Source organism: Mchenga conophoros, linkage group LG14 (assembly GCF_057382185.1).
Source record: "Mchenga conophoros isolate Kocher_MC1m ecotype Shallow Benthic linkage group LG14, M_conophoros_male_GT1.1, whole genome shotgun sequence".
NCBI lineage: Eukaryota > Metazoa > Chordata > Actinopteri > Cichliformes > Cichlidae > Mchenga > Mchenga conophoros.
In genome coordinates, this window is record NC_140539.1 from 17619702 (window position 1) to 17642036 (window position 22335).

Here is a 22335-nt window from a genome sequence, read left to right on the forward strand (position 1 = left end):
TTCTCAAGCCAATGCTCTTTTTTTGTTCAGTGGTGTGGACAAGTTGTTATTTTCTGTCTAGAAGGGAGTGTATAGCTCCCCAGGGTAACAAGTGAAAGTGCTTGGACTTTGCTTTTTTGAAAACAGCATCTTGTTCCATTACCAACTCTTCTTTTATACTCTTCATGGAGGATGTATATTGTTCACTAGACCTTTTAATATCTATATCTATCTATCTATATCTATCTATATCTATCTATCTATCTATATATATATATATATATATATATATATATATATATATATATATATATATATATACACACAGTAAATTTATGTTTCCATTTGCCAGCTGACTCTAAATTCCAGTCAGACCGTGTGTGGCGGCACTTCTGGTTGAGAGAAAATCTCCTTGCCCTTCTGCTCTTTCAGCACTCAAATGCTCATCATGAGGATTATCAGCAATTCCTTTCATCAGGGCGACCGAGACTCTTCTCCTGAGAGAGAAAGCCTGCTCACACTGCCTCTCTGCAGCATGCAACACGAATAGATTCTCCCTGTCACTTCCAGCGTGCCGCTGTTCACGGCGACCCAGGGACAAAGATGGCAATCTCCCTACTGCTGTTCCAGACCTGATCGGCATGGAAATGGGTTTATCTCTGTCAAGCTTCTACGTGCATGCTTTCAAGTGCCTCTCAGATGTATATCTGACCATGACAGCCAATCGGGCGCACAGAAAACAGAAAGATAATCTTATTTTTATTTTTATTTTTTTACCTCATTGAAAGACTTCAGAGCAACCCTGCTATTCCAGTGCATACGGCATAGGGACTCCCAATCAATCTAGAAATCCTGTTTATTGTCCCTCTTTCGCTCTTCCTTGTCCCTTGTCAGAAGAGAAGCGGCATTCAAAAAGCATCCCTTTCTTATATTCTGCAGTGCCAGCTGAAACTCGCCGTCATGCCTTGGATGATGGAGATAGAAAAAAAAAAGAAAGAAAGGAAAAAAAAGATGGGAATATAAAGCAAAGAGTCGACTCAAGCTCCCAGGATTTATTTTCCTCCCCCTTTCCCCCCTTCTCCTCTTCTTGCATTCACACCAAAACAGGGAGCACGGGGGGGAGACGTCAGAGTGACAGCGATGTATTTCTTTTTGCTCTGTGGCTCTTCACCTCTTCTTTCTCCTGCTCTCCCTCCCGCCCTCGTTCTCACTACCTCGCTTTTTATCCCTCTGCGTTCCTCTCTGTCCACGGCTCGTCGCTTCACACAGGAGCGGGCTGCTCTGTCGTGATGGGTGAGGAGACTCTGCCCGTTCAGGGACATCTGTGAATGTGCTTATGTTGGGAGACTAAAGTAGCCTCTTAGCTGAGGCTGAGACCACCCTCCCCCCTCCTCCCTTCCAGAGACGGGCTTTCTAATGGCATGTACCATTAAAGCTCAGAGCAGGGTGGGCTGCAGCAATGAAAGGAGCACGAGAGGGGGGTGAGGAAAGAAGGAAATGAGGAGCTGCTCAGAAGCAGGAGGGAAAGGGCAATAGTGAAACAGGAGGGAAAAAGATGCTGAGCAAAATAAAAAGAGTGGGAAAAAGTACACTGATAAGTCTTGTTTGCCACTTTACTTACCCTGAGTAAGAGGCAGACCGCACAACCTCCACTCCTCAGTGCCACTCTTCTTTACAGATCCCTTATCTCTGACAAGACAACAGCTTGGTCACGAGGAGCATCGCTGTATGCAAGAGCATATGTTGGTTTTGGCGATGGTGAATTCACTCACAGACAAAGGATTGCCTCACGCACGACTGGCTGCACGGCGGCACACACGCAGAAACTTATTGCTGGAAACTGGGTTGAATGAAGAAAATTTTGTACTCTCAAAAGAGCCATTTGGTTCTGAATTATTAGAAAATCCACAGTGTGCTTCTCTTCACGCTGCCATAGCCTCGGTGACTGGCAACAAACACCCCAGTGCCAATTTCACCACCAAAATTTCCATTCGCCTTAAATGTGCACCATCTAATTTCAGGCGTCACTGAATAAAGAGCCTGCCTGTGATGGAGGTGAGACAGCATCTGGTGCGAGGATCAGAAACGCCACTTGAGCCAGTTCACCACCTAAGGGATGCTGGAACAGGCGAGGTGGCCTTGTTCAAGTGGTGGATGTCATACCTGGAAAAATTAGCAGAGAGAGAAAGAAAGACATAGTTTTCTCTGATTATAACACATGCGTACAAAGACATCTCTATGCATGTGCTTTTAAGTCCTTTCACTATATTAAAACTCACAGACTGCTTTGCATCTCTCAAGGCAGCAGCCAAGATGGAATTCAAATCGCTGAATTACTGCTATGCAAGCAGCCACTAACACGATGTTGTGCTCATCTGTAAGCCTGAATAACCCGAAGAAAAAACCCCGCAGAAGATCTTGCGACTCTATGCCACATTTTGCTGCAAAGTGCCATGCAGTATTTTGAGCTTTAGCCTGTCGGTCGGCTCCAACTCTCATGACTTGAGCTGCCCAAAGCAAAAATAAAACAAAACACGAGAGTGTTACACAGGCGTTGGGCAGAGCAATTTATTGGCAAGGATGAGCGCTCCAGTACTGCAAAGAAAAATTTAAAGGAGGTTGCACAGAGTCCACAGAGTGGTTAGAATCACATGTGATCAAATCAGAATCAGGGGTATTGCCTGTAAGATGAGTTCTATTATTGTTATTATGAAACCTCTGACACTTCTTCTTCTTCACGGGATTCTCTGAAGACTTGAATGTTTATACTCTTTTCAAAGTGGATACAAAGGCACTTATCCTATGGTGTGTTGTCCTTCAGTGAAACTGTTTATCTGGACTTTTTATGATATGCCAGAACAAAAGACCACAGCTGACCTCCAAACAGCTTCTGATCTTATATCAGCTGAAGGTCAACTTACAGAAATAGTTCAGCAGTGTGGTCTGAGTTTCCCTTCATCCTGTGAGTTACATTAAAGAGTTTCTACTACTTTCATGCCTTCCTGGTAAGACTGCAGTCAGCAGTAAGTTACCACAAGACAGAAAAGTAAATAAAAGCAACCAGCTTTGTTTTCTCCAACAGCAACAATAATAAGCTTCTTATAGTTTTATGAACACTTTTAATATTTACATAGTCTTTTTTGTCCTTCCTTAGTGTTGCACAACAAGAGGGTTTGGGAACTAAGTTTCGGTTTTACTTTGCACTGGTGCACTGGAATGTCTGAAGGCATCATTGTGAATGTGAGCCTGAGTGCGTTTGATACATGGACCCTCTGAAACCTGCTTTTCTGCAGGTCTATATATAAACCCGACCACTCGGTTTGCAAGCAGAATATGACTGTGCAGGCAGTGCCCGCACTGGCATAACTCGTAGTCACAAAGTCAAGGCAGCGTGTGTTGACTGAACACATCAGAAATCGATAATAAGGTTTGATCTTGTAATTTATTTGCTGCGCTCTGTCTTTTTTTTTCTCCAACACGTGCCATTTCCGCATGTCAAACATGAACTGGCGTGGGCTCGTGTGTCTACATTTGTGTGTTCAAAGTATGTCATGTATGCCTTAAATCTTTGAGAGCCCTGCCATGGCTGTGGGTGGCGCCTCTTTCCTTGTTGGCGATTTATGATTTTTTTTTCCCCGCAAGCCATCTGGTGTGTCTTTTCAAGTCTAATAAGAGGACAGAGAGGGACCGGAGTTCAGCAGATGATAGAGATGGGAGTTGAGTAGGCTAGCGTGCGCGCACACACACACACTCACTCACGCACACGCAAACACACACAGGCACGAGGGCAACAGATGGAAGAGGCCCCGATATGTTGCCAGTGCTGGAGCCAGGCCCGGTGGGCAGGCCCCATTGGCCTCATTGGGGGTCCATTGATATCTAATGTTCTGACAGACTTTGAAGTGCATGTTTGAATGCAGACAATGTCGTTCTACTTTGCTTGGCAAAGTGAAACCAGTCTGGGAGTTATTGCACAAATGCCCTTCTTTGGTGGATGGTAAGTTTAAGTCTTCTTTTATTGCAAACTACAGAACACCACATTTGTTATGAAAGTATTCATTAGCCTTTCTCACTGAAATAAAGTACACATCTTTTTAAAAGGTGCTGTAGCCCAGCCAAAACAGACCTACTATCACCTCCTATTCCATCTACACAAAAAAGTATAAAGATTGAGCAATATTTTTTTTTTAAGGGAGGTACTCCTTTTTGCTCCGCTGCTACATTATTCTAAATAGTGTTTTACTCAGCATCCTTTGAAAAGGCTTTTCTATTTGCATGGACAAAAACAGCCACTTGTCAGAGATGATACATGTTAACACTACAACAACAGCCCACATATATTGTGCAAAATGTGGCAGCGAATGCTAGAAACAATCTTCTATTTATGCTGTTTTGCTGCTGCTTGCGTACAAGTGCAAAGCAAAGTAAATCCTGCAAAACCTCCCAATATATGGATTAAATGTCTCTGAAGTGCCTCATTTTTCAGTACAAGAAAGGTAACTGCTCCCTGCAGTGTCCAAACAATTGCAGTGCCATCTCTCTAAGAGTTTCTTTTTAGGAAACATTTAGTTGTCGACTGCTTTTGGAATTCAGTCCACGGTGAACAACACTTTCATGCAATTGTGGGGTTTTTTTATGGCTTGCAGGATGGCCTAGAGGCACACGCGTACAGGGAAGAGAGACGACAGAGTGAGAATGGAAAAGGGTAGTGTCAGGGCTGTGTCAGACACAATTATGCTATTTTTTCCGAGCTGCATACAAGAGAGGGTACAGATATGCATGTTTATGACCAATAAAACAGGGAGTACAGACAGATTGTGGCAGCCTGTCATTGTTTTGTAAAATGTCTGAGTCACAGGTGTCTCAGATATCTCTATAGTAAACTGTCTCTGGTGTGGATGAATGGCACCTGCACGTATCTGATGATTATAAAAAACATTAAGCTGATCCATGGGCAGGTGGCCGGCCTCATAACAGCCTCATTTATAGCTTCCCTGTGTCTACGGCCTTGAGCTGTATCGTTACTTGAAGGGGGAGGGGGTTGCTAGGTGACCCCCACCGGTAGTCCCGGAGACTGATATATCGCGAAGGTGTGCTGGCCCCATTTTCCGATAACAAATGAGTGGCCTTCCTGGAACCAAAATTAGAGAGCAGCTGTGGAAATGAAAGTAAACCTCGTGACTGAATTATTTTTGTAGTCGATAAAAAAAGTATATTGCTCCCCCGACGGCTTTATCAGTCGCTGGAAATAAAAGCGGAAAATTAAAAGTTACATTTGGTCCTGGGAATGACTTCATTGGATCTCCAATATACAGACGGGCGGCATCCATGTGTGGGCGATCATGGCTCAAGAATTGGGAGGTCGCCTTGTAATCGGAAGGTTGCCGGTTCGATCCCCGGCTTGGACTGTCTCGGTCGTTGTGTCCTTGGCAACACACTTCACCCATGGCTATTTGTGGTCATCCTGTTTACCTCATCATTATGTATGAAATGATGTCAGACAGGTGTGCACTTTTTGGTTGTCTCTGCCAGCATTAGCTCACGCTGCATACATGGTCATTTGTGGGTGAATCACAAACTCCCAAAATGTAATATGTCACTTAAATATTAAAACAACAGTTAGGTTTTAAATAGCAGTTCATGTTCTCACATAAATATGAGTTTATCCACAAACACAGACAGGGAGACAGATGTAGAAAACTACTTCAGAATCACTCTTTAATTCTTGCATTCATGGGAAAAATGTCATTTACAGTGCTTTCAAAAGCTCAGGGGGAGAGTGGCGGGACGCCAAGTCTGCCTGATGCACAGCTGTCGCTGGCAACAGCAGGTAGGCTAAGAAGGCACCGTATTTACACTGAATAAGGCCATCAGTTGGACGGGGTCTTCGGCATACACACGACTCAGAGCCATCAACAAACAGATGTCTGACGCCTTTGATTCAAGGGCAAATCCTTAGACAGCTACAAATCACAGACTGCCACCACTGCTGAGCTTCTGACAGTCAGTGGACTGGATAAAAATGCTGCATGTCTTCTTTCTCCCACACTGAACCACTTAACCCCTCACTGTACTTACACCAGTCTGGATATCACAGTTTAGCCGCAATAAACAACCTTCTTCTCGCCTTTACAATTAGCATTATTTCATCCAACAAGCTGTTCACCATGAGTGATTGTGTTTTGTAAGCTCTACAAATGCAGACAGACTTTGACTGACCTGTGCGTTCTACTTTTTTGGTGGTATTAATTACAGTAACAGAAAATATACAGTTGAGAATAGGTTGATTTTGGTTTAATATGCATATGTTTAATTTATCAGAAAAAAAATTATTTTCACTTTGTGGAATACAATAAGTTTGTGAACAATGCAAATCCTTCTCTTGAACAAATTTGCAGTGCTGGGTCTGATATTGCTGAAAACAGATATTAGCTATTATTCGATTCAGTGGGGAAACACAAAAGCGTTTGTGAAGCTATTTTTTTTTTTTTTTTACTTCACTGCAGTCACTTTTGAGATAAAGTGTCAAATTTGCATGGGAATCAAAAGCTTACATGACTCACTGAGATCATTTTTAAAGGAAAAATATCATTTCACTTTACATACAAATGAGACAACAACAAAAAAATATTTTCAAAGTTAACACTAATGTTAAAAAGAGTTTCACAGAAAGGAAATAAAAAAAATAACAGTTGGTGTCTCTTCAAAAACCCAGATGCTTACTAGGGTAGGGGAAGACAAATCCATGCAACATAGTATCAATACAGGGACACCAGTTACGGATATTTTATTAAATAAATTCAAATACTTATATCAAATCAGCTCCAACGTGTTTAAAACCCTCACTTATTGGACACACTTAGCTTGATAAAGCTACCTGCTATTTCATAGCAAGCTAACGGTTCAGTCACACAAGTGAAAAAAGGACAACCTCCTTAAATCTACAAAAAACTGTGGCTGTGGCGATTTTACTGAATTTTTTCACAATTTCTGTGAACCATAAATTCTGATCACAAGATGATTGCAGAGGCGACCTTTCTGCAAACAGTTGCAGTGTGACTTGGACTGATTGCAGTCACTGTGAAAAAAAATTGCTGAAGGTTTGTAAATAATTGCTGCCTAATTTAAAAATGCAGACATATTTCCAGCATGTCGCATTTAGACTGAATGAGTCTTTGTTGAGAGGACTCGACTCAACTGTTTGCCCGCTGAATGTATTCTGGTTATATTACTGTAGAACAGGAAGGTTGGTGGATGAAAATGTAATTGATAAATGTGAATTTTTGTTAAATGTAAACTTTGGTAACAGCAACAGATGTGTGATTTTGACAGTTTATCACAGTTAATTGCTGTATTATCAGAAACATACATCTATTTGCCAACTTTGCTATAGTCAGTCACAGACTGAAAGCAGGCTGACTTTGTCTTATGGCAAATTTTAGTGGCAGTGTTGGTGTGAAAAAACAAACGTGATCTTTAAAGTTATGTCAGTCTTAAAGTTTAAATTTTAAGATGTGATTTGCAGCTGCAGAAAAATAAGTGAATCATTGCAATATATGTTATTAATCAAAAAATGTTACAAATCTCAATAACATTGTATCACAAGTATAGCTGTATTGAGGGGTGATTTCCAGCTATAATACTTGATAGCGCATTTTCATTTAAAGTACTTTTGATTGTAACGCCAAAGTAGCTGCAGATATAACAAAAAGCAAATAGTGATTAGACTGATCCAACGTTGTAATGTCAGTTTCTTTTTTCTTGTCAGATTGACTTTACAATCTCAAAGAAGGTTCTGAAAAAGTGCCAATTTAAAATCTGCAATAAGTTTTAAGATGTTAGATTCAACTTAGATTAACAGCTCACAAGCAATTCAATGCAGACAACTCTTTGTTGCCAAAGGTATGCGACCTAGAAAAACAAATTGGATTTTATTCAAAAGAGCTGGTACATACCATACTGTTAAGTTCTCGTTTCCAGCCTTGGACATCCAAGAGTGAGATTTGCAAATTATTTTGTTTTATGTCTAGAATCACAATAAACCATTAAAACTGTGACAGAAACTCACTAACAACTTATTTAAGCCTTCTTTTTTTCCCTAGCAGGATTTTTTCTCACACAGGTCTAATATTATCCATGATAAAAGCAGACAATGTGACTCATTCACCATGTGTCTGTAACCTCATGCCCTTCTCAAAGCAGGCTCTAAGTCAAAGTCAGTAATAAGGATTTGTGTTCGAACCGACAAACAATATTTCCCGTTGGGTCACCACGACTGATTTCACTGCTGTTAAAATCAAGGTAGAACAGGATTTAGAACAACGATCGACCATGTTCTTCTTGCTGGTGCTGTACCAAGTATTCGCAGTAGTGAGTCAACACTGATTCAAAAAGAAACTGGAGATTTTGTTTAAATGACGTGAATTTTTTTCAGGCATTTTTTTTTCCTCCAATACATTTGTTTTCTGCTTTAACTCCCATTACACATGAACCCCGTGCACTCCGTGTTTTTTTACACCACTTCATGAATAAGGAGGGAAACACATTCATCTTGTGACAGCTCCACACACTGCACTTCCTGGAATTATGCATCACTGCACAAATAGGTGTTTACTTGCAACTGTGCTTGCCCGCCTCTATTTGGACGCCGCCGTTGGCGTTCATTTCTCTACGAAAATACCGCTTTGTGTTTTAGAGTTCAGGTGCTGAAAGGTGCAATTTCGGGTGGTGATAAAGGACGCAATAAGGAGCAGTTTCATCAGTATGCATTGGCAAATGTTAGGGTCCAGCAAAAATATGATCATCTACGCCTGGCAAAAACTGAACTCGGCGACGTACCTGCTGCATATATCTGTTGATATATTCAGTGACCCTGGGCCTGCTATCAAAGTGTGAAAAAAAAAACTAACACAGGTCATTCTGACTTGGGAAAGCAATATCTCTTTAGTGTCAATTTTTCACTGCATTACAGCCTCCCTCCCTAATAGATGGAATCCAAGGCAGCCCTTTGCCACCAGAAAAGGGTTCATTTTTTTTTTTCATGCATAGGTTTTGAGAGCTCTGGGAATTTGCAGGTATGGAGAAATGATCCCAAAGAGAGAATCCTCTCTATGCACTCAAATAAATAATTAACAACACAGCACATCGACAGCTGTGTCCCCGCGGCAGTGCATCTGATGGCTGACTGTACTGGGAAGCTAATTATATCCTAATTTTGACTCATATTTTCTTTAAAATGTGCAATTTTCCAATTGTGACTTTGTGCATTTTTACACTTCAGTATACAATCTGTACTTGGATACATGGGTATTACTTTTTTAAATTTTTCTGCAGATGTTAATAAATGAAGATATCTGGGTTTAGTTGTTCCAGTGACTGAATATTTTAAAATATCCAAAAAGATGAGCAAGCACTACTGTATGTAGAGTACATACAGTATTTGAATGTTGTGGAGCAGGGAAATTATTTTACTGCTATTGTTAAATAATTGTCATTATTACCATTGCATTAATAATATAATCTGGAGTTTATATTGCATTCAGGGGTTGAACAGTGTGTCTTTCAGAAAGACTAAGTTGCAGGCTGACAGGAAGTTGCAGGTTTGCAGAGTGTGCCTTTTGCAGAACTGAAACCGAAAGCAGAGTCTAAGTGCAGGTTATTTTGAGGAGCATTTGAGGACGAGACACAGACAGTAGGTGAAGAGGTGACACAAAGAGCATGTGAGGTCAACACATACACACACATTAGTTAAATTTATTTAGAGGAACCGTCCTTGTTGTCTCGGCAAGAAAGAGGAACAATTCATTTTAAGATAAGAACGGAAAGTACCAAGCCATGAAAATAGAAGATGATTTTCTAGGTGAAAAGTCATTCTGGTGTTGATCTGATCTATGTATAAAATGTACCGGTGACGCATGAAGGGGCGTCAGTAAACAAACCCTGATGCTATAAAATATCTGTTCATGCTTTGATTAAGTCGAGGACTACTGGCTGTCTGCGTACAGAGTGTCTTCCCACGCGTGTATTCATTAAAATCATTGTTTGACCAAAGACCTTCTGGACCAAGGCTGGTTTGTACTCTCCTTCCTCAATTTTGAACCTTAACAATGTTTATTTTTCATTACTGCTGAGAGCAACAGCAGCATAAAAAATGACATCCCCCGCCCCTCTGTATTTGAATGGCGTTTGCAGTTTTGCCTCCCAGCCCATGATTTGCTTGCATGGCAAGTTTGTTTCAAATTTATGGATGAGGTTACTGAAGTGCACTCAGGGGCCCAAAGAAAGCACAGCGTGAAAATGCAGGAAAGGGGAAATTCTCAGCTACCTTAAAACCGGTGAGATAATCAATAAAGCATTGGCTTCCAGCAAACAAAGGCTTTTCTCTTCCATCAACCGAACACGGACACACTAATAAAAATTAGACAACAATAACTTTGCCAAGCGCATGCATTTCGAGATCAAAGCTCGACTCACTGGAGATGCTTAATAAACGCGTCTAACGGAAGCGTACTGCAGACAGATGGGGAACTGCATGCATGGTCTGATTAGAAAACTGAGATTTCCCATCCAAATCTCGACGCTTTAATCCCCCACTGTCCCAGAATAGTTTGGGATTTTGTTATTTGTAATATTGTGTAATGACATTGGTAGTGCGCTGCTATTTTCTCAGCTTTAACAGAAGCCGACTATGGAGTTACAGACACTATTTTATCTTGTGGCTTTTAGGATGACAGATTACATCACAGCACACACTGAAGTACTCCCTAGAAACATTACAACATTCAACCACAAGAGAGGGGGACTCAGACCATTCTCACAACTCAGTGCAAGACTGTGCTGTTAAGACATAAAGATGCAAATGTGAATCAGTGCGCACTAGCGAGCTCCTTTGATTCTAGATTAATTGAAGGCAAGGTTAAATGGGTAGCTCAATGCACTTTATTGACGTGAGGATCAATTGTTCTATATACATGGTCATGTTTCAGCACTTAAATAAATGATGCTTCTGTCTGCGCATTAAATAACGTACATTATTGACACCAAGCCAAGTTTCACATAACGGAGTCTGTTGGTGGACAGGGTCTAGTCTGTGTTTAACACATATTGGAAAAGGAATTAAATATAAAGAGGCTTTTGAAAAATGCATTTCATAACACCGGCCTTTATCCAAATCACATGATCATACGTGCTCTTTTGCCTGCACTTTCCTGCTTCATATTCACAAGATTACAAGTACTGAGGGGAACAACATGTCTGGGGATTGCTCGGCGCAACCGACTGCTCGACTGGAGCAAAAGGGGTGTTTTGTGTCTTGATCAAGGGCAACTCAGAAGTACATGAGGGAGCTTCACGAATTTAAATGTGTTACTGTGTGATAACGAGCCCAGTTTCACACTATGACCTCTAAGTGTAGTGTGGGGCAATCCTCGACTCTCTCTGCTTTTAGATAATGCTGGTTTTATTTGAGAATTTACCCATCAGCCAGTTGTATATTTATTCTTTCAAAGAGACAGCAGTTTGATGTCAGTGGGGCACTAACACTGCCTTAAGCTGCAGCATCCCCTGAGAGGCCAACACAAACACAAAGCTTCTTACATTTTCTTTCGTTATTACGGTATTGAACTACAACCTGCTTATAGGTCGAGCAGTTATGCTGTGCAAAATATGTTTGTGGGAGAAACAGAAGAAGGTTTCCCAGTTTACCCACTGCCTGGAACATTTTACATGATGCCATATTTCATCATATGACTTCTTTTAAGTGCCTTACCTGCTCATTAAATCACAGTAGTGCATGCTTACTGGCTTTTGAGTACTGTACTGTAATTTGAGTTTCACTCAAGACTTTTACTGTGTAATGTCTCCCTTTCCTTAACTTTGCTTAACTCATGGTATGGATCAGTGTTGTTTCCACGTATCAGACAGCTTATTACTTTGCATCATTTGTTCACTTTTCTTCAGTCGAACTTACAAAAGGTGTCAAAGGAGCTTGCAAAGAAAAGCATCTGGACTTCTTTAAGTTGCTTGAAGACGTTTCACCTCTCATCCGAGAAGCTTCTTCAGTTCTAAGGTCAAATGGTGGGGAGTCCCAGATTTAAACCTAGTGGGAGTAATCCCCCAAAGAGGGACAAAAGGACCCCCTGAAGATCATCTAATCGCCTGAGCCAAGGTGTGAAACTGGGTGTGGGTCCCAATCAGCCAGGGTTTCGGGTGAGCTCATTGTGAAACCTGGCCCCACCTTATCATGCGAATTCCTGAGGTCAGATGGCCCAGGATGTGAGTGGGCGTTAAGGCGTCTGGGAAGGGATCTCAAAACTGGATTATAGATGGCAGATATTTGACCTTAGAACTGAAGAAGCTTCTCGGATGAGAGGTGAAACGTCTTCAAGCAACTTAAAGAAGTCCAGACGCTTTTCTTTGCAAGCTCCTTTGACTGCGATGACCTGGATGACTGAGAACCTTCACAGACAAAAAGGTGTCAAAGATAACAGTTTGACAGGCATAAAATGGCATTTTTGTACCAAAAGGTGATTTCCAAAGAGATATTGGCCAGAAAACCTGGCATATGTCAGCACAATGTGTAGTGTATCCCTAAAAGCTTAAACTGGACAACTGGAGGACATAAGAGGACGTTGCAGGCATAAAAAAAGATATCTACAGCAGATAAATAGTATCTGAAAGCCATGTTGGTCATCAAATGTTGACTTTCAAACTTGTTAGAATTGGATAAACTCTGTTTCTAGCGTATAGACCCCCATTTCCATTTATGTTTGCATGTTTGAATAAATCAGTACAGCCTCCAGCCTTTTTTGATTTTGGCTGCAGTAGATGATTTGCTTTCTTTGCATACCAACCATGATCAGCTGACCTGTGCCGCTGCTGGTTTATTGCTCTTGTGGATTTAAAATCAGATGTTGTGCGAGCCATTATGACTACTTTCCAATCCCTCTCCAGTATAAAAGTAATATCAAGGTGGAATTTGGCAAGTGTTATTAAATAACATCATCAGCTAAAATTAATGACTCCTAATGAAGTCCTTATAGAAGCAATCCCTGTTACTTAACAGCTATACTGAAACACATATGAGCCCTTTTTAATTATGTTCAAAGCAATTCCCAGCACAAATAAGGCCTTAAATAAAACGTTTTATGCTGAAGTTATACTTTTACCAGTCTAACCTAGTTTACCCAGCACTCTCTGACCTGTAAAACACTTTTAGTGTAATTCAAATACACTTTTTTCACATACCTCCTGTAGCACATCATATACTGTATTACTGACTGCACTGTAAAAACAAAATTGTAATATGGACATTCCGGGACGTGGAATGCGGGGAGGAAGGCGAGGACTCCGCTGGATTTCCCTCTTTTACTACTACGCTGGATTTCTTCGTTTTTTGTGACTTTTATGCCGTGGTGGATCCCACTGGACTTTTAATGTTGTGTTTTATTGATTTTTATTGTGTTATCCCTTGGCCAAGGTTGTTTTAATTCATTTTACATTTTTAACTATTTAAATATAATAAATTATATTTTTAATCTTACAGTTTTTTTATCGTGTGCTTTCCCTTGGCGGCTCCACTGCTCTGCCCGTTTTGAGGAAGGTTTCCTTCCTTTTAAAAACATAAAACATCTTGGAAATAAAATCAGCCTTTCCGCTCCGTTACAAATATAAAAGTAGTTTACTGTGTATTTTACAGTTTTGTACAGTTTTTCTAGAATATCATTAAATTTACATAAATAGACACTGATTTGCTACTATGAAAAGAAAATTGACATTTACAGTTTAGTTAGGAGTATCACTCATCAACTTTTATTTTTCTCACTGGAAAATGTAGCAAATGCATCTTTAGTTAGCGAACAAATTCAGTATCAAATTACAAAGAAACAGTTTGTGTATTTGATGATATTTATAAAGCTATTTCAAATTACCTGCCACTTTTAAAAAATGTTTCTCCATTAATGCCTGCTCCTCTTCAGTTGCTAGCTCGATGCTGAAGCATGCAAATTCAACTTTATGGACTTTGGCAGCATGAACACAGGACAGCAATGAGAAGGAAGAATGGATGTGTGCTGTCAGGGCCATGTGCATACTTAACAGAGAAGAAAAATCATCTGACTAGATAGTATTTAGTATTACATTGCCCATTAGTTTGAATTACACATTAGCTGAAGGTGCAGGGATGCCTTTCTCGATCGCTCTGGCCCATTTTAACCTTGTAAGTAAAAGAAGGACCTTGCAATATTTCAGAAGTTTAAGCAGGTAAACTAAAGGCACATTTAACCTCTTAGCTGCTTACATAGTTTCATGATTAACTGAAGTCCAAAGAAATATTAAACATTTCTTGCATTCCACAAATAATTGAGACCAGTTCAAAAATAAATCTAAACTTAGTTTTTTATTTCTTTATAATAACGAATCTTAAAACTCACATTTGTGTTGTGCCTGAGCACTAGGTTGAAACTTGCTGTTCTGCTCTGCAATACAACAGAAAGCAGTACTTTTACTCATGATACTTTAAGGAAATTCCTTCTAGAAGCAGGTCTTTTGCACTTGCAACATTTGGAACAGCTCTTGGCAGCTTCTGCAGGTTAACGCCAACCCGTAATCTGAACAAATTAGGAGAGGACCATAATTTTAATTTCAGGGATTACTTTAAAAGATGGATTTTTAGCTTTTTTTCCCTTATATTTTTGATAAATTCTCCACAAAGTAAGGCTTTGAAGACGTTTCTCTCCCCAGGATATTCTTCTACTACACAGAAGTATGGTTATACAACAAAATTTGTCTTATTTGTGACTCAGTCTGTTATAATCTGTTCACTGTGTGGCAGGCAAGTTAGGACCCAAACGCAGGACTTGGACAACATGAGTGAAAGCGAAAGGCAGCTTTATTACTGAACAAAACTCAGATTCAGTTGAAGCCAGGAACTAAATAGTCTCAAGAAACACACACACCGCTAAATGGATCACCCAACACCAAACAGGGGAAGCAAAACTGAACATAATACACAGAGACAGGAGACTATAAAAAAAAAACAAAAAAAAACAACAAACAAACAGGAAGTAACAAACACAGAGGCCAGGACTAAAACAAGAGGGATTGACACTATGACTGCAGATGAAGAGACATGTTGACCTGAAGGGGGAAAACAAAGAGAACTAAGAGCAGGTCAACCTAAATGCTCTTAAGACAAGGAGAAATCCAACAATGAACCTAGAAATCAACATAGAATATTGAAAATAAACAGTATCATCCAGAACATAGAAACACTGGGTCAAACGACCCAGTACAATGACAAAGTCGAGTGCTACCATAATCATCATTGCTGGCTCATCTGTCTAAAGCGCTGCTAATGCTATGCTAATTTATATTATGAAAAGTGTGATACACGAAAAGTAACAAACACCCTTATTAGCAATGGCATTACAGAATTCTTCTGCAGATTTGTTTTGAATAGTTTAAGTGTCATGACATTTTCCTTTAATGCTTTTTCTTTACATACACTTTTTTTGCTGACAATACTCACAATACATGGGTGCTTTTCGGTAGGATTTTTAATGCTGGTCTTTTTGTAAAGAGATTTTTACGCTGATGTAAAGATAATAGCAAAAGCTGAGAAAAGTGTACATAACAGCATTTGTGGCCTGTAATGCATTCAGTTCAAGGGAATGCTTCTGGGTTTACATCCAAAATGTTGCTTTTATCACACACGTCTTGTCATAACCGAGTATTTTCTGTTTTAGCGTCTCCCGAAAAATAATTTTGCTTGATGTATAAATAGGCTTATGGTATGTGTGCGAGACAGTTTGTGTGAGTGTGCATTCAAAACCCCAGCGGTGCCAAGTCAGCACCGAAAAGCTCTGCTGTCCAGATAAACAAATCAACATGCAGCTGTGTCCAACTCTTTATTTATTCACACTACATGGATGTTTGCAGCATTTTTTGTCTACAGTTTAATACACCAGACTTCAGCGTGAGAGGCAAGAAAAAAGCGACTGTGACAAGAAGCAGAGTGTAACAAAAACACTATAGTGCCCCCTGTATGATTCATGCAAACTGTCAAACCAGCCCATGAATCATAAAAAAATATCTAATCATTGTCCTCCTGTTCCTGGATTACCTCATCATATTTGTGATTAAAAAGGACAAAAAAAAACTGTCCTGGCGGTGGGGATTTTGTGGAACTGACATACAGGAGAGCTAAGTGCACACCTTGTGATAAATAGAGCTTGAGGACAAACCACATTTCCTCAGCAGTAAGGGGGTGAATTGCTTCAATAAACCGTGGAAAGAAAAACCATCTCAGACTAATATTGACTTGGTCCTGGAGTGAAGCGGGTGTTATTGCTCCATTGATTTTTCTGCTTCTTTGGTCGCCACTGATCAAGTCCTAAGTACGGGTGAAAAGTGTCAAAGGCTTTGCCAGTCACCTGAAGCACCTGCACAGCAGCAAAACAAAACTCCAATCATCTAGCCGAGCAGCACCCATTACATATTCACATCTCCTAAGTAGGGATGGGTACCGGTGTCCGGTGCCATGATGGCACCGGTTCTGACATAAACGTTAGTAACCAGACCGAAAAGCAGCGCACATTGCGGTGCTTTATTTTGGTGCTTTTTTTCCCTGAGATGTCATACACTTTGGATTCCAGCCAATCATTTTACCTTTGCAAGCGTAGTAGGCAGACCCAGGTACGTACGTTCTTTTAGAGCAGAGCTACAGATTAAAAATGCCCAAGGCGAAGCGGTCAAAAGTCTGGCTGTACTTCACAGCAAAAGATGCAAACTCAGCAGCCTGCAACAAGTGCTTTAAGCTGATACTGTGATACTGTGCAAAGGAGGTAACACCTCGAATCTGATGAAACACCTGGCAACGCATAGCGTTTTTTTAAAAGCCGAGAAATGCACCGTATTTGATAGCTTGCTGCGAGACCTCACACCGTGCACATCTACTGCAGGTGGATTGCCTGTTATCGGACCCGGAGTTAGCAACATCCCCCAAAAACCCGAAGAGGAGAGTCCTGGCCCCTAGCCCTGCCAGTGTAGCAGAAATGATGACGGATGATGATGGCAGCAGCAGCCGTTCTTCTCTGGGTCAGTAGCTTCATGTTGTTGGTGTGTAATTTACGTTGAGTAGGCTAACCACGTTATTACATTAATGCATGTAAGGTGAACTAGCAAACACCGTCGTAGTTACATGTCTTCTTGTTTGATGGCAGATACTCCCTTCACCCTGGCAAAAAGCTAAAATGACCAAAGAAAAAGTGGAAAACGGCTAAACATGAGAGGTTTTTGGACAAAGTTTGTGTTCTCCATTCTTTCAGCACCAGTTCGAGCACCGGCACTGTTTCAAAAGTACCGGTTTGGTACTGGTATTGGATAAAATCTAAACGATACCCATCCCTACTCCTAAGGCCAGATGGGATGGAGAACCGGCTTTCATGTTGGCAAAAATCTGACTTTTTACACTTTTTCAAGTTTGCAATTTAAAACTTTGACAGTCAGCGAGGAATCCATTTGTTTATACATGGACTTTTTGTCGCACTGCAATATTTATTACTGACAGGTCTTCTAGAAATGATGCAGCACAGGAACGCATTCACTCCTTTGTAAAACATAGTCACTGCAACTCCTCATACACTGCAGTATTTTTTGTCTCCCATGCACTGAATACATTTGTTTAATAAGGATTTGCCCTTAGATAAGTTAGTCTTACCTTATTTGTGATCACCTTTTCCCCCAACTTACTCAACAAATAACAAGTAGCCTTCCCACCATATAGAATATATTTGACCTCGTTACTAAGCAAGGCATTCGCCTGTATTCAGGCAGCTGCTGCAATAAAGTAAAATGTCCCATGGAGATCATATTGTGCGGGCCTTGTGCACCCAGGAGATACTGCTCGGTAAAGTCTTTCACTGGATAAATATAGTTTGTGTAGAAAATACCGCACAGACTGCAGGATATTTATACTTCAAAAGGCTTGAGGGATATTACTGGATTTACAGAGGAGACAAATGATTTTCTGTGTCATTGTCTGTCTGTAAAGAGGTTGCAAATTTTGCCTCGAGAGGCAATTTCCTCTGTATAAAACTCCCCTCTCTTGTTTTATGAATTTTTGAAGAGAGTATTGTGCTGTTGGCTTTGTGCACAGGACTTGTGTTTACTTTAACTTTTACCTTTAACCTGCAGTTTATTAATCATTCATGTACATTTTTCCAAGTTGCAGCTTAGACCAGAGGATTGTCTTGTGTACTCATGGGAATGTAATAGTTAACAAGAAAAAACAACAAAACCAGGCTCTGACACTAGCAGTAGTGGAAGCAGCGATGATTACAAAACTAATGCATACAGGCACGAGTGTGAATGGTTATACTTTGAGGGTGGTTACTACTGGTGGAAAAATTCCTGCTCCAAGAAGAACTTAAAAGTATAACAATAATGAGGAGCGCTTCAGTGCTGAGCATTTTCATAAAATTATTGGTGGAGTGCAGTTTTGTTGCTGATCCAGAACATATCAGCCCATGGGATGTTTTCATTGACCCTCATTTCTCCTTCGGCCTGTGCTGCATTTTTCCCCAGCAGAATGTGCGTTTTTACTAGGAGACTCATTGTCATTTCCCCCCTGTGGAAGATATTTCCCATGCACGCCTCTGGCATGACAGTCAGTTAATCCTCCCAGGTCTCCTTTACCTCACCTTTGTTCAAACCCTCAGTGCCTTTATGCAGTGTGTGGTTTTATACAATATGTGTCTTCCCACAGAGGACTTTTAAATTCCTGCTTATTTAATACTCTGAACATTCTAGTTTTATTTGTTTGTTTACTGTTTTTCTGTCTGTAAGCTAATTCCCTGCCGGCTGTAGTATTTACTGTGTCTCAGTTGTGTTTCAGTTGGTACTTCCATTAGTGGACATTATGCAATAGACCATATACTGTACTTACATACAGTGATGTATGGGACATTGAGTCTTTTCTTTTTCATCCATTCTGTTGGAGATTTGCTGGTGTGCTTGGCATTGTTGGCCTTCTGCATGACATAATTTGGGTTTATGGGTTTGCTTTAGTTGTTACAAAGATAACTTCACATTTTACTTTAGAATACTTTGGTTTAAAAAGGAGTTCACTGTCAATAGGGCAAAATGTCCAGGTCCTGTGGTTGCAAAACATGACAAAAAGTTAGTTAGTAGAAAGTTAGTATGACGTGTTTGTGTTGATATGCTTTGTTTGGTTTTCCCCAAACATGACACCAAACATGTCCATCCAAAGGACATTGTTTCAGAGGTCCTGTGGTTTGTAGGCCACGCTATGTTCTTTTTATTCACCATCTTCATCCAGTTTTTTATAGTCTAGTGATTTACACATTTATGCATTTGCCAAACAAATAAAATATCTCTGGTTTGATTCTGTGGCGAGACACAAATACAGGTGTCTGGTGTAAAAACCTGCTAAATTTAATTTGGCACTACCTGCTTTGGCAACCCCTTATGAATAAGGGCATAGCTGAAAGCAGCTTTCAGGGAATCCTGGATATTATATGATCTCTTTATTCTCCTGACCTTCTTCAGGGTTATAACTAAGAGCAAATTACAGCCTTCATCCAAGGCATGAAATATAAAGACATGGTTTTATAGAACTCGAGAGATTTGGTCCTGTTCTTTCAAAACCTGTGAATAGTGAAGCTGTAAAGAAAATATGGACGTGTAGCTCATGTATGCACGGAGTTGCTCATTAAATAATCTCGTTTGGGAAAGTGTTCTTACAGCCTGATAATTTGAAACACATCCGCCCTCGGGCTACACACTCTAGCTTTCTAGATAATGCTGACACAGCTAACCTGAGTCTCTCATATCTCACTTTCTTCAGTCTTCAAAAAGGTCAGTCTATTCCTGCCCTCTCCTCTCCTTCAAACGCATCGTTCACTCCCCTCCCTTCCCCCAAATTCATTAGTCTAATGAGTTCAGCTACCGTCCTCTCAGCCAATGTCAGCCGACAGTCACACTTATCAGCCCCGCAACCTTATCCAAACAGCCACTCCTTCAAAATGTGATCCGCATCTCTGACCAGATCGATACTCCAAAGAACAAATCCTCATTATCACTTTCAAAGTTAAAGAGATTAAAAAAATGTAGAGGGCCTGTTGGTCTAGGTACAAAATGTTGATGCTTGATTTTAAATCAAACAATTTACTCACTGCCTTGTTTTAAAAATAGACATTTTCTACTAAACCCATAAACCCATCTTTAACTTACCACTGCATCAAGTGACGCAGACAGCCGAGGCTAAATTTAGGCTTTAATTCTTTTTGCTGGTCCTTGCTATGCTTTCAAGGACTTTGGTGGTTGGATTTCAGCAGACAGCACAGTTTGGTTATGATCCGTCTGGGGAGGAGAGAGAGCTGATTGTGGGTCGCCTCTATTGGGATTGTGTGCTCACAGATAAGATAGCCCTCGGAGACATGCTGCCTGCAAGCGTATCGACTTCTATTTCCAAATCCAGTCGATCATATCTGGGTCAGAATATTTGGCTAATTAGAGGGTAAGATAGTTTTTTGCGTAATTCCACAACAGGGGGACGTGCCACAATAAGCACATTTTTCAAAGACAATAAGACTGTGACTGCAAATCCCTGACGGGCTTTTATGGCGCCATTTATAACGACGTATCGCCTGCTCATCAGCACTATAATTTCCTGCAGAAATTGCGTTTAGGCACTTGGTATTCAATAGAGGATGTTTATCAGATTATATGAGCCTGTGCAGTCTAATTTGCATGTTTCTGAGGGGCTCACGTCATGACTTCAGTGCTCGCATTTGAAAGCAGGAAGAAACAGGCGAAGATTCGATTTTGAGCATCTCATTCAAAAACGCCCGAGTTCAGGATGTTTAATTTCTGCACCCCACCAGATAAGTCCCTCCTTTGCAAGTAAGATTTACACACATCCCACAAAAAGACATCCTGATAGTGGTGATAGAGCTAGAGTACAGCTCATCTGTATTCTGTAAAAGAAAACAGTAGAAGCAAGCTTCAGGGCTTTTGGTCTACTTTAACAGAACATGTTGTTATATAATAAATATGAAGTCATAAAAGTGATACTTATTAAAAGGTCCAACCTAAGTTATGCTATTCAGTGTTACTTGAAGTTTATAAAAAAGATCATATTGTGCAGGAGGAGACTGAGCTCTTCCTGCACTCTGTATCCCGATTGCAAAAAAAAGATCATGTGCCAGAACCATATCCCAGCATGGAGCTGACAGTGACACAATCAATAAAAAGCAACCATTCTTTTCGGCGCCTCTGTACAGTGTTTAACCCCTCTCTTTGTTTTATTTTTGATTGATTCTTGCTGTTTGTTTACATTTTACCCCTCAGACAGACCACCATCTCTTGATTTGATAAAGAGAAATCTAGGGATATGACGTTAGGGCAACCTTGCCTTAAGGGTTGCCATCTGCTCTTGAAGATGAAGTCAATCACCTCTTGGAGCACCCTGAGGATCCCAGATGGCTGTTGCTAGGCACTTTAAGTTAGAGCAAAGCACTCTGAGATAGACAAACATCATGACAAGCTTTACAAAACAAAAGAGCCCTATTGGTATTTTCTGTGTTAGCAAGATGCAATTAGATGCACTCCAAATTCACACTAAGCTGAATCATTAGTGTAAAATCTTTGAAATTGGGTGATACAAAAATGTGTGAGCCTGAGCTTTCTACTTAATAAACGCACACACAGAAATGGGAGGGAAAAGGAGTGGAGTGGAGAGGAATATCAAAGAGAACTACTGAGTTCGGAGTTAGTCAGATGCCAAACATAAACACCAAGAACGGTCCCACTCTGCCTCTCTGACACTAAAGTTGCTACAAATATTTCTGAGTTATCCCTTTTTCCATATAAATGTGAACACAGCCAGCACAACATCACTCACTTGTTTGTACACTACCCCGTGAAGCCTAAGGTTAAGTATATCGGCACTCGCCATCTTGGTTTTTGTAGCCACAAGTGAACATAATTACAGAAGAGTGAAGCATGCTAAGATATCATTTCATGCTTGGCAAGTGAGTTGCATTAATAGACTACAAGGCGCTGTGGGTGGACAGGAAAGTCAAAAGTACAGTGTAGGTAAAATAGTTTTGTCTCTTTTGGTAGAATTAACTGTATAGACACCTATGCACTTTGTAACGTCATTGCATGAAAAATACCCCAAAAGGCGTCAACACTATAAACACAGTCAAAATGCCTATTTTAGCGACTTGGTAAGCCGAGGAGATGCCAATCAGGCAGCTACTGGATATAGCAGCCTGTGTTGACACTCATGTGCCACTCAAAAGGGCCACCATACTCTTAATAATGCATAACATT

The 22335-nt window shown here is 40.5% G+C and overlaps 1 protein-coding gene across 3 annotated transcripts in view; it reads right to left on the reverse strand.

Annotated features, from left to right (window-relative positions):
• The window catches only part of b3gat1a (beta-1,3-glucuronyltransferase 1 (glucuronosyltransferase P) a), a 96163-nt gene extending 94834 nt beyond the window's left edge, over nucleotides 1-1329 (reverse strand). For all 3 annotated transcript variants that reach the window (XM_085245600.1, XM_085245603.1, XM_085245599.1), the window contains exon 1: nucleotides 757-1329. The gene's annotated coding sequence lies outside the window, so the exon portion shown is untranslated. The remainder of the gene's footprint in view (nucleotides 1-756) is intronic.
• Between the last annotated feature and the right edge of the window lie 21006 nt (nucleotides 1330-22335).